Source organism: Staurois parvus, unplaced genomic scaffold (assembly GCF_062004578.1).
Source record: "Staurois parvus isolate SC_StPar_1 unplaced genomic scaffold, SC_StPar_1.0 ptg001181l, whole genome shotgun sequence".
Lineage (NCBI taxonomy): Eukaryota > Metazoa > Chordata > Amphibia > Anura > Ranidae > Staurois > Staurois parvus.
The window spans coordinates 3150546-3162805 of record NW_028318977.1 but is presented as its reverse complement, the minus strand read 5'-3'; the positions used below and the strand labels follow the sequence as shown (position 1 = coordinate 3162805).

Below are 12260 nucleotides of genomic sequence, written 5' to 3'. Positions count from 1 at the left end.
TTTATACCCACCTGGCCAACTCAGCCAGCTTAATACAAACACAATGACGGTGACATGAAATGCGTCAACGCCAGTCTCTGCTGCTTGATGTCGGTCTCTTTCTGAGAAGCCACTTTCTCAAAACCTTTGCCGCTTTCTTCCCAGACTCTGTCGACCATAGCCAAAGATGCTCGGAGGCACACTTTATGACAGCATTGCATATGTAATGGGACTTTGCCTTCTGGATAAACACCAGGTTACGAGTCAACTCCTTCTGATGCAGCCAGATGCTCTTGGGTGGAGTCGGCGTTTGATTTAAAGCAACAGACTGGCTACACTAGTAGTTCCCTTGCTTTCTGGTGACTAGCATTAGCCAATCTCCAGACCTTGCCTTCTGGAACAATAAGATGTTAGAGGTCCACTCCTTCCCATGCACCGATAATATGCTGTTGGGTGGAGTCAGGGTTTTCTTTGAAGCAACAGACTGGCTAAACCCGCAGGCCCTTGTTGTCTAGTGATTAGTAGCCCACGCTCTCCCTGCCACTTTAGATCCGAGGTCAGGGAACACAAGCTCTGCTTTTGAAAGGGCTGTTTAGAGGTGAGGACAATCCACTGCTAACCAGCTGTAGCTAGAAGAAGAGCCTCCTTCACCCCTTTTTGGAGATATTGCTTCTGACTCCAGAATGCATCCACTCCGCATCAGCAATTTGCCCTTGACTTCCTCTCGCTTGCCTGGGAAGAGCCAAACCAGCTCTCCCTGGTGGTCTAGTAGCTAGGATTCGGTGCTCTCACCGCCGCGGCCCGGGTTCGATTCCCGGTCAGGGAAAAATCTTCTTTCTCCACCCGAAGCCAGCAGGTTTTCTGCTTCTTTCAGAACACTGGTAGTAGCTGGACACCGTCGTCTGGGCTTCTGCCTAGCAGAGCTGAAAAAGGTTTCGCCATCCATCCCAATGGCTTTCTCAGCTCCAATCAGCATTGTGAACCTTTTCCAGCCTTTATACCCACCTGGCCAACTCAGCCAGCTTAATACAAACACAATGACGGTGACATGAAATGCGTCAACGCCAGTCTCTGCTGCTTGATGTCGGTCTCTTTCTGAGAAGCCACTTTCTCAAAACCTTTGCCCCTTTCTTCCCAGACTCTGTCGACCATAGCCAAAGATGCTTGGAGGCACACTTGATGATAGCATTGCATATGTAATGGGACTTTGCCTTCTGGATAAACACCAGGTTACGAGTCAACTCCTTCTGATGCAGCCAGATGCTCTTGGGTGGAGTCGGCGTTTGATTTAAAGCAACAGACTGGCTACACTAGTAGTTCCCTTGCTTTCTGGTGACTAGCATTAGCCAATCTCCAGACCTTGCCTTCTGGAACAATAAGATGTTAGAGGTCCACTCCTTCCCATGCACCGATAATATGCTGTTGGGTGGAGTCAGGGTTTTCTTTGAAGCAACAGACTGGCTAAACCCGCAGGCCCTTGTTGTCTGGTGATTAGTAGCCCACGCTCTCCCTGCCACTTTAGATCCGAGGTCAGGGAACACAAGCTCTCCTTTTGAAAGGGCTGTTTAGAGGTGAGGACAATCCACTGCTAACCAGCTGTAGCTAGAAGAAGAGCCTCCTTCACCCCTTTTTGGAGATATAGCTTCTGACTCCAGAATGCATCCACTCCGCATCAGCAATTTGCCCTTAACTTCCTCTCGCTTGCCTGGGAAGAGCCAAACCAGCTCTCCCTGGTGGTCTAGTGGCTAGGATTCGGCGCTCTCACCGCCGCGGCCCGGGTTCGATTCCCGGTCAGGGAAAAATCTTCTTTCTCCACCCAAAGCCAGCAGGTTTTCTGCTTCTTTCAGAACACTGGTAGTAGCTGGACACCGTCGTCTGGGCTTCTGCCTAGCAGAGCTGAAAAAGGTTTCGCCATCCATCCCAATGGCTTTCTCAGCTCCAATCAGCATTGTGAACCTTTTCCAGCCTTTATACCCACCTGGCCAACTCAGCCAGCTTAATACAAACACAATGACGGTGACATGAAATGCGTCAACGCCAGTCTCTGCTGCTTGATGTCGGTCTCTTTCTGAGAAGCCACTTTCTCAAAACCTTTGCCCCTTTCTTCCCAGACTCTGTCGACCATAGCCAAAGATGCTTGGAGGCACACTTGATGATAGCATTGCATATGTAATGGGACTTTGCCTTCTGGATAAACACCAGGTTACGAGTCAACTCCTTCTGATGCAGCCAGATGCTCTTGGGTGGAGTCGGCGTTTGATTTAAAGCAACAGACTGGCTACACTAGTAGTTCCCTTGCTTTCTGGTGACTAGCATTAGCCAATCTCCAGACCTTGCCTTCTGGAACAATAAGATGTTAGAGGTCCACTCCTTCCCATGCACCGATAATATGCTGTTGGGTGGAGTCAGGGTTTTCTTTGAAGCAACAGACTGGCTAAACCCGCAGGCCCTTGTTGTCTGGTGATTAGTAGCCCACGCTCTCCCTGCCACTTTAGATCCGAGGTCAGGGAACACAAGCTCTCCTTTTGAAAGGGCTGTTTAGAGGTGAGGACAATCCACTGCTAACCAGCTGTAGCTAGAAGAAGAGCCTCCTTCACCCCTTTTTGGAGATATAGCTTCTGACTCCAGAATGCATCCACTCCGCATCAGCAATTTGCCCTTAACTTCCTCTCGCTTGCCTGGGAAGAGCCAAACCAGCTCTCCCTGGTGGTCTAGTGGCTAGGATTCGGCGCTCTCACCGCCGCGGCCCGGGTTCGATTCCCGGTCAGGGAAAAATCTTCTTTCTCCACCCAAAGCCAGCAGGTTTTCTGCTTCTTTCAGAACACTGGTAGTAGCTGGACACCGTTGTCTGGGCTTCTGCCTAGCAGAGCTGAAAAAGGTTTCGCCATCCATCCTAATGGCTTTCTCAGCTCCAATCAGCATTGTGAACCTTTTCCAGCCTTTATACCCACCTGGCCAACTCAGCCAGCTTAATACAAACACAATGACGGTGACATGAAATGCGTCAACGCCAATCTCTGCTGCTTGATGTCGGTCTCTTTCTGAGAAGCCACTTTCTCAAAACCTTTGCCGCTTTCTTCCCAGACTCTGTCGACCATAGCCAAAGATGCTCGGAGGCACACTTGATGACAGCATTGCATAAGTAATGGGACTTTGCCTTCTGGATAAACACCAGGTTACGAGTCAACTCTTTCTGATGCAGCCAGATGCTCTTGGGTGGAGTCGGCGTTTGATTTAAAGCAACAGACTGGCTACACTAGCAGTTCCCTTGCTTTCTGGTGACTAGCATTAGCCAATCTCCAGACCTTGCCTTCTGGAACAATAAGATGTTAGAGGTCCACTCCTTCCCATGCACCGATAATATGCTGTTGGGTGGAGTCAGGGTTTTCTTTGAAGCAACAGACTGGCTAAACCCGCAGGCCCTTGTTGTCTGGTGATTAGTAGCCCACGCTCTCCCTGCCACTTTAGATCCGAGGTCAGGGAACACAAGCTCTCCTTTTGAAAGGGCTGTTTAGAGGTGAGGACAATCCACTGCTAACCAGCTGTAGCTAGAAGAAGAGCCTCCTTCACCCCTTTTTGGAGATATAGCTTCTGACTCCAGAATGCATCCACTCCGCATCAGCAATTTGCCCTTAACTTCCTCTCGCTTGCCTGGGAAGAGCCAAACCAGCTCTCCCTGGTGGTCTAGTGGCTAGGATTCGGCGCTCTCACCGCCGCGGCCCGGGTTCGATTCCCGGTCAGGGAAAAATCTTCTTTCTCCACCCAAAGCCAGCAGGTTTTCTGCTTCTTTCAGAACCCTGGTAGTAGCTGGACACCGTTGTCTGGGCTTCTGCCTAGCAGAGCTGAAAAAGGTTTCGCCATCAATCCCAATGGCTTTCTCAGCTCCCATCAGCATTGTGAACCTTTTCCAGCCTTTATACCCACCTGGCCAACTCAGCCAGCTTAATACAAACACAATGACGGTGACATGAAATGCGTCAACGCCAGTCTCTGCTGCTTGATGTCGGTCTCTTTCTGAGAAGCCACTTTCTCAAAACCTTTGCCGCTTTCTTCCCAGACTCTGTCGACCATAGCCATAGATGCTCGGAGGCACACTTGATGACAGCATTGCATAAGTAATGGGACTTTGCCTTCTGGATAAACACCAGGTTACGAGTCTACTCCTTCTGATGCAGCCAGATGCTCTTGGGTGGAGTCGGCGTTTGATTTAAAGCAACAGACTGGCTACTCTAGCAGTTCCCTTGCTTTCTGGTGACTAGCATTAGCCAATCTCCAGACCTTGCCTTCTGGAACAATAAGATGTTAGAGGTCCACTCCTTCCCATGCACCGATAATATGCTGTTGGGTGGAGTCAGGGTTTTCATTGAAGCAACAGACTGGCTAAACCCGCAGGCCCTTGTTGTCTGGTGATTAGTAGCCCACGCTCTCCCTGCCACTTTAGATCCGAGGTCAGGGAACACAAGCTCTCCTTTTGAAAGGGCTGTTTAGAGGTGAGGACAATCCACTGCTAACCAGCTGTAGCTAGAAGAAGAGCCTCCTTCACCCCTTTTTGGAGATATTGCTTCTGACTCCAGAATGCATCCACTCCGCATCAGCAATTTGCCCTTGACTTCCTCTCGCTTGCCTGGGAAGAGCCAAACCAGCTCTCCCTGGTGGTCTAGTGGCTAGGATTCGGCGCTTTTCCAGCCTTTATACCCACCTGGCCAACTCAGCCAGCTTAATACAAACACAATGACGGTGACATGAAATGCGTCAACGCCAGTCTCTGCTGCTTGATGTCGGTCTCTTTCTGAGAAGCCACTTTCTCAAAACCTTTGCCGCTTTCTTCCCAGACTCTGTCGACCATAGCCAAAGATGCTCGGAGGCACACTTGATGACAGCATTGCATAAGTAATGGGACTTTGCCTTCTGGATAAACACCAGGTTACGAGTCAACTCTTTCTGATGCAGCCAGATGCTCTTGGGTGGAGTCGGCGTTTGATTTAAAGCAACAGACTGGCTACACTAGCAGTTCCCTTGCTTTCTGGTGACTAGCATTAGCCAATCTCCAGACCTTGCCTTCTGGAACAATAAGATGTTAGAGGTCCACTCCTTCCCATGCACCGATAATATGCTGTTGGGTGGAGTCAGGGTTTTCTTTGAAGCAACAGACTGGCTAAACCCGCAGGCCCTTGTTGTCTGGTGATTAGTAGCCCACGCTCTCCCTGCCACTTTAGATCCGAGGTCAGGGAACACAAGCTCTCCTTTTGAAAGGGCTGTTTAGAGGTGAGGACAATCCACTGCTAACCAGCTGTAGCTAGAAGAAGAGCCTCCTTCACCCCTTTTTGGAGATATAGCTTCTGACTCCAGAATGCATCCACTCCGCATCAGCAATTTGCCCTTAACTTCCTCTCGCTTGCCTGGGAAGAGCCAAACCAGCTCTCCCTGGTGGTCTAGTGGCTAGGATTCGGCGCTCTCACCGCCGCGGCCCGGGTTCGATTCCCGGTCAGGGAAAAATCTTCTTTCTCCACCCAAAGCCAGCAGGTTTTCTGCTTCTTTCAGAACACTGGTAGTAGCTGGACACCGTTGTCTGGGCTTCTGCCTAGCAGAGCTGAAAAAGGTTTCGCCATCCATCCCAATGGCTTTCTCAGCTCCCATCAGCATTGTGAACCTTTTCCAGCCTTTATACCCACCTGGCCAACTCAGCCAGCTTAATACAAACACAATGACGGTGACATGAAATGCGTCAACGCCAGTCTCTGCTGCTTGATGTCGGTCTCTTTCTGAGAAGCCACTTTCTCAAAACCTTTGCCGCTTTCTTCCCAGACTCTGTCGACCATAGCCATAGATGCTCGGAGGCACACTTGATGACAGCATTGCATAAGTAATGGGACTTTGCCTTCTGGATAAACACCAGGTTACGAGTCTACTCCTTCTGATGCAGCCAGATGCTCTTGGGTGGAGTCGGCGTTTGATTTAAAGCAACAGACTGGCTACTCTAGCAGTTCCCTAGCTTTCTGGTGACTAGCATTAGCCAATCTCCAGACCTTGCCTTCTGGAACAATAAGATGTTAGAGGTCCACTCCTTCCCATGCACCGATAATATGCTGTTGGGTGGAGTCAGGGTTTTCTTTGAAGCAACAGACTGGCTAAACACGCAGGCCCTTGTTGTCTGGTGATTAGTAGCCCACGCTCTCCCTGCCACTTTAGATCCGAGGTCAGGGAACACAAGCTCTCCTTTTGAAAGGGCTGTTTAGAGGTGAGGACAATCCACTGCTAACCAGCTGTAGCTAGAAGAAGAGCCTCCTTCACCCCTTTTTGGAGATATTGCTTCTGACTCCAGAATGCATCCACTCCGCATCAGCAATTTGCCCTTGACTTCCTCTCGCTTGCCTGGGAAGAGCCAAACCACCTCTCCCTGGTGGTCTAGTGGCTAGGATTCGGCGCTTTTCCAGCCTTTATACCCACCTGGCCAACTCAGCCAGCTTAATACAAACACAATGACGGTGACATGAAATGCGTCAACGCCAGTCTCTGCTGCTTGATGTCGGTCTCTTTCTGAGAAGCCACTTTCTCAAAACCTTTGCCGCTTTCTTCCCAGACTCTGTCGACCATAGCCAAAGATGCTCGGAGGCACACTTGATGACAGCATTGCATAAGTAATGGGACTTTGCCTTCTGGATAAACACCAGGTTACGAGTCAACTCTTTCTGATGCAGCCAGATGCTCTTGGGTGGAGTCGGCGTTTGATTTAAAGCAACAGACTGGCTACACTAGCAGTTCCCTTGCTTTCTGGTGACTAGCATTAGCCAATCTCCAGACCTTGCCTTCTGGAACAATAAGATGTTAGAGGTCCACTCCTTCCCATGCACCGATAATATGCTGTTGGGTGGAGTCAGGGTTTTCTTTGAAGCAACAGACTGGCTAAACCCGCAGGCCCTTGTTGTCTGGTGATTAGTAGCCCACGCTCTCCCTGCCACTTTAGATCCGAGGTCAGGGAACACAAGCTCTGCTTTTGAAAGGGCTGTTTAGAGGTGAGGACAATCCACTGCTAACCAGCTGTAGCTAGAAGAAGAGCCTCCTTCACCCCTTTTTGGAGATATTGCTTCTGACTCCAGAATGCATCCACTCCGCATCAGCAATTTGCCCTTGACTTCCTCTCGCTTGCCTGGGAAGAGCCAAACCAGCTCTCCCTGGTGGTCTAGTGGCTAGGATTTGGCGCTCTCACCGCCGCGGCCCGGGTTCGATTCCCGGTCAGGGAAATTCTTCTTTCTCCACCCGAAGCCAGCAGGTTTTCTGCTTCTTTCAGAACACTGGTAGTAGCTGGACACCGTCGTCTGGGCTTCTGCCTAGCAGAGCTGAAAAAGGTTTCGCCATCCATCCCAATGGCTTTCTCAGCTCCAATCAGCATTGTGAACCTTTTCCAGCCTTTATACCCACCTGGCCAACTCAGCCAGCTTAATACAAACACAATGACGGTGACATGAAATGCGTCAACGCCAGTCTCTGCTGCTTGATGTCGGTCTCTTTCTGAGAAGCCACTTTCTCAAAACCTTTGCCGCTTTCTTCCCAGACTCTGTCGACCATAGCCAAAGATGCTCGGAGGCACACTTTATGACAGCATTGCATATGTAATGGGACTTTGCCTTCTGGATAAACACCAGGTTACGAGTCAACTCCTTCTGATGCAGCCAGATGCTCTTGGGTGGAGTCGGCGTTTGATTTAAAGCAACAGACTGGCTACACTAGTAGTTCCCTTGCTTTCTGGTGACTAGCATTAGCCAATCTCCAGACCTTGCCTTCTGGAACAATAAGATGTTAGAGGTCCACTCCTTCCCATGCACCGATAATATGCTGTTGGGTGGAGTCAGGGTTTTCTTTGAAGCAACAGACTGGCTAAACCCGCAGGCCCTTGTTGTCTAGTGATTAGTAGCCCACGCTCTCCCTGCCACTTTAGATCCGAGGTCAGGGAACACAAGCTCTGCTTTTGAAAGGGCTGTTTAGAGGTGAGGACAATCCACTGCTAACCAGCTGTAGCTAGAAGAAGAGCCTCCTTCACCCCTTTTTGGAGATATTGCTTCTGACTCCAGAATGCATCCACTCCGCATCAGCAATTTGCCCTTGACTTCCTCTCGCTTGCCTGGGAAGAGCCAAACCAGCTCTCCCTGGTGGTCTAGTAGCTAGGATTCGGTGCTCTCACCGCCGCGGCCCGGGTTCGATTCCCGGTCAGGGAAAAATCTTCTTTCTCCACCCGAAGCCAGCAGGTTTTCTGCTTCTTTCAGAACACTGGTAGTAGCTGGACACCGTCGTCTGGGCTTCTGCCTAGCAGAGCTGAAAAAGGTTTCGCCATCCATCCCAATGGCTTTCTCAGCTCCAATCAGCATTGTGAACCTTTTCCAGCCTTTATACCCACCTGGCCAACTCAGCCAGCTTAATACAAACACAATGACGGTGACATGAAATGCGTCAACGCCAGTCTCTGCTGCTTGATGTCGGTCTCTTTCTGAGAAGCCACTTTCTCAAAACCTTTGCCCCTTTCTTCCCAGACTCTGTCGACCATAGCCAAAGATGCTTGGAGGCACACTTGATGATAGCATTGCATATGTAATGGGACTTTGCCTTCTGGATAAACACCAGGTTACGAGTCAACTCCTTCTGATGCAGCCAGATGCTCTTGGGTGGAGTCGGCGTTTGATTTAAAGCAACAGACTGGCTACACTAGTAGTTCCCTTGCTTTCTGGTGACTAGCATTAGCCAATCTCCAGACCTTGCCTTCTGGAACAATAAGATGTTAGAGGTCCACTCCTTCCCATGCACCGATAATATGCTGTTGGGTGGAGTCAGGGTTTTCTTTGAAGCAACAGACTGGCTAAACCCGCAGGCCCTTGTTGTCTGGTGATTAGTAGCCCACGCTCTCCCTGCCACTTTAGATCCGAGGTCAGGGAACACAAGCTCTCCTTTTGAAAGGGCTGTTTAGAGGTGAGGACAATCCACTGCTAACCAGCTGTAGCTAGAAGAAGAGCCTCCTTCACCCCTTTTTGGAGATATAGCTTCTGACTCCAGAATGCATCCACTCCGCATCAGCAATTTGCCCTTAACTTCCTCTCGCTTGCCTGGGAAGAGCCAAACCAGCTCTCCCTGGTGGTCTAGTGGCTAGGATTCGGCGCTCTCACCGCCGCGGCCCGGGTTCGATTCCCGGTCAGGGAAAAATCTTCTTTCTCCACCCAAAGCCAGCAGGTTTTCTGCTTCTTTCAGAACACTGGTAGTAGCTGGACACCGTTGTCTGGGCTTCTGCCTAGCAGAGCTGAAAAAGGTTTCGCCATCCATCCTAATGGCTTTCTCAGCTCCAATCAGCATTGTGAACCTTTTCCAGCCTTTATACCCACCTGGCCAACTCAGCCAGCTTAATACAAACACAATGACGGTGACATGAAATGCGTCAACGCCAATCTCTGCTGCTTGATGTCGGTCTCTTTCTGAGAAGCCACTTTCTCAAAACCTTTGCCGCTTTCTTCCCAGACTCTGTCGACCATAGCCAAAGATGCTCGGAGGCACACTTGATGACAGCATTGCATAAGTAATGGGACTTTGCCTTCTGGATAAACACCAGGTTACGAGTCAACTCTTTCTGATGCAGCCAGATGCTCTTGGGTGGAGTCGGCGTTTGATTTAAAGCAACAGACTGGCTACACTAGCAGTTCCCTTGCTTTCTGGTGACTAGCATTAGCCAATCTCCAGACCTTGCCTTCTGGAACAATAAGATGTTAGAGGTCCACTCCTTCCCATGCACCGATAATATGCTGTTGGGTGGAGTCAGGGTTTTCTTTGAAGCAACAGACTGGCTAAACCCGCAGGCCCTTGTTGTCTGGTGATTAGTAGCCCACGCTCTCCCTGCCACTTTAGATCCGAGGTCAGGGAACACAAGCTCTCCTTTTGAAAGGGCTGTTTAGAGGTGAGGACAATCCACTGCTAACCAGCTGTAGCTAGAAGAAGAGCCTCCTTCACCCCTTTTTGGAGATATAGCTTCTGACTCCAGAATGCATCCACTCCGCATCAGCAATTTGCCCTTAACTTCCTCTCGCTTGCCTGGGAAGAGCCAAACCAGCTCTCCCTGGTGGTCTAGTGGCTAGGATTCGGCGCTCTCACCGCCGCGGCCCGGGTTCGATTCCCGGTCAGGGAAAAATCTTCTTTCTCCACCCAAAGCCAGCAGGTTTTCTGCTTCTTTCAGAACACTGGTAGTAGCTGGACACCGTTGTCTGGGCTTCTGCCTAGCAGAGCTGAAAAAGGTTTCGCCATCAATCCCAATGGCTTTCTCAGCTCCCATCAGCATTGTGAACCTTTTCCAGCCTTTATACCCACCTGGCCAACTCAGCCAGCTTAATACAAACACAATGACGGTGACATGAAATGCGTCAACGCCAGTCTCTGCTGCTTGATGTCGGTCTCTTTCTGAGAAGCCACTTTCTCAAAACCTTTGCCGCTTTCTTCCCAGACTCTGTCGACCATAGCCATAGATGCTCGGAGGCACACTTGATGACAGCATTGCATAAGTAATGGGACTTTGCCTTCTGGATAAACACCAGGTTACGAGTCTACTCCTTCTGATGCAGCCAGATGCTCTTGGGTGGAGTCGGCGTTTGATTTAAAGCAACAGACTGGCTACTCTAGCAGTTCCCTTGCTTTCTGGTGACTAGCATTAGCCAATCTCCAGACCTTGCCTTCTGGAACAATAAGATGTTAGAGGTCCACTCCTTCCCATGCACCGATAATATGCTGTTGGGTGGAGTCAGGGTTTTCATTGAAGCAACAGACTGGCTAAACCCGCAGGCCCTTGTTGTCTGGTGATTAGTAGCCCACGCTCTCCCTGCCACTTTAGATCCGAGGTCAGGGAACACAAGCTCTCCTTTTGAAAGGGCTGTTTAGAGGTGAGGACAATCCACTGCTAACCAGCTGTAGCTAGAAGAAGAGCCTCCTTCACCCCTTTTTGGAGATATTGCTTCTGACTCCAGAATGCATCCACTCCGCATCAGCAATTTGCCCTTGACTTCCTCTCGCTTGCCTGGGAAGAGCCAAACCAGCTCTCCCTGGTGGTCTAGTGGCTAGGATTCGGCGCTTTTCCAGCCTTTATACCCACCTGGCCAACTCAGCCAGCTTAATACAAACACAATGACGGTGACATGAAATGCGTCAACGCCAGTCTCTGCTGCTTGATGTCGGTCTCTTTCTGAGAAGCCACTTTCTCAAAACCTTTGCCGCTTTCTTCCCAGACTCTGTCGACCATAGCCAAAGATGCTCGGAGGCACACTTGATGACAGCATTGCATAAGTAATGGGACTTTGCCTTCTGGATAAACACCAGGTTACGAGTCAACTCTTTCTGATGCAGCCAGATGCTCTTGGGTGGAGTCGGCGTTTGATTTAAAGCAACAGACTGGCTACACTAGCAGTTCCCTTGCTTTCTGGTGACTAGCATTAGCCAATCTCCAGACCTTGCCTTCTGGAACAATAAGATGTTAGAGGTCCACTCCTTCCCATGCACCGATAATATGCTGTTGGGTGGAGTCAGGGTTTTCTTTGAAGCAACAGACTGGCTAAACCCGCAGGCCCTTGTTGTCTGGTGATTAGTAGCCCACGCTCTCCCTGCCACTTTAGATCCGAGGTCAGGGAACACAAGCTCTCCTTTTGAAAGGGCTGTTTAGAGGTGAGGACAATCCACTGCTAACCAGCTGTAGCTAGAAGAAGAGCCTCCTTCACCCCTTTTTGGAGATATAGCTTCTGACTCCAGAATGCATCCACTCCGCATCAGCAATTTGCCCTTAACTTCCTCTCGCTTGCCTGGGAAGAGCCAAACCAGCTCTCCCTGGTGGTCTAGTGGCTAGGATTCGGCGCTCTCACCGCCGCGGCCCGGGTTCGATTCCCGGTCAGGGAAAAATCTTCTTTCTCCACCCAAAGCCAGCAGGTTTTCTGCTTCTTTCAGAACACTGGTAGTAGCTGGACACCGTTGTCTGGGCTTCTGCCTAGCAGAGCTGAAAAAGGTTTCGCCATCCATCCCAATGGCTTTCTCAGCTCCCATCAGCATTGTGAACCTTTTCCAGCCTTTATACCCACCTGGCCAACTCAGCCAGCTTAATACAAACACAATGACGGTGACATGAAATGCGTCAACGCCAGTCTCTGCTGCTTGATGTCGGTCTCTTTCTGAGAAGCCACTTTCTCAAAACCTTTGCCGCTTTCTTCCCAGACTCTGTCGACCATAGCCATAGATGCTCGGAGGCACACTTGATGACAGCATTGCATAAGTAA

At 50.2% G+C, this 12260-nt stretch overlaps 10 non-coding genes across 10 annotated transcripts; all 10 read left to right on the top strand.

Moving 5' to 3' along the window:
* Window positions 1-733: 733 nt before the first annotated feature.
* Window positions 734-805, top strand: TRNAE-CUC (transfer RNA glutamic acid (anticodon CUC)). Its single transcript has one exon. It is a non-coding gene; the product is annotated as a tRNA-Glu (tRNA).
* A 901-nt stretch (window positions 806-1706) lies between these two features.
* Window positions 1707-1778, top strand: TRNAE-CUC (transfer RNA glutamic acid (anticodon CUC)). Its single transcript has one exon. It is a non-coding gene; the product is annotated as a tRNA-Glu (tRNA).
* Window positions 1779-2679: 901 nt separating this feature from the next.
* On the top strand, window positions 2680-2751 carry TRNAE-CUC (transfer RNA glutamic acid (anticodon CUC)). The gene has a single exon. It is a non-coding gene; the product is annotated as a tRNA-Glu (tRNA).
* A 901-nt stretch (window positions 2752-3652) lies between these two features.
* TRNAE-CUC (transfer RNA glutamic acid (anticodon CUC)) lies at window positions 3653-3724 on the top strand. Its single transcript has one exon. It is a non-coding gene; the product is annotated as a tRNA-Glu (tRNA).
* A 1676-nt stretch (window positions 3725-5400) lies between these two features.
* TRNAE-CUC (transfer RNA glutamic acid (anticodon CUC)) lies at window positions 5401-5472 on the top strand. Its single transcript has one exon. It is a non-coding gene; the product is annotated as a tRNA-Glu (tRNA).
* Window positions 5473-7148: 1676 nt separating this feature from the next.
* TRNAE-CUC (transfer RNA glutamic acid (anticodon CUC)) lies at window positions 7149-7220 on the top strand. Its single transcript has one exon. It is a non-coding gene; the product is annotated as a tRNA-Glu (tRNA).
* A 900-nt stretch (window positions 7221-8120) lies between these two features.
* Window positions 8121-8192, top strand: TRNAE-CUC (transfer RNA glutamic acid (anticodon CUC)). The gene has a single exon. It is a non-coding gene; the product is annotated as a tRNA-Glu (tRNA).
* A 901-nt stretch (window positions 8193-9093) lies between these two features.
* TRNAE-CUC (transfer RNA glutamic acid (anticodon CUC)) lies at window positions 9094-9165 on the top strand. Its single transcript has one exon. It is a non-coding gene; the product is annotated as a tRNA-Glu (tRNA).
* Window positions 9166-10066: 901 nt separating this feature from the next.
* Window positions 10067-10138, top strand: TRNAE-CUC (transfer RNA glutamic acid (anticodon CUC)). Its single transcript has one exon. It is a non-coding gene; the product is annotated as a tRNA-Glu (tRNA).
* A 1676-nt stretch (window positions 10139-11814) lies between these two features.
* On the top strand, window positions 11815-11886 carry TRNAE-CUC (transfer RNA glutamic acid (anticodon CUC)). The gene has a single exon. It is a non-coding gene; the product is annotated as a tRNA-Glu (tRNA).
* Window positions 11887-12260: the final 374 nt, after the last annotated feature.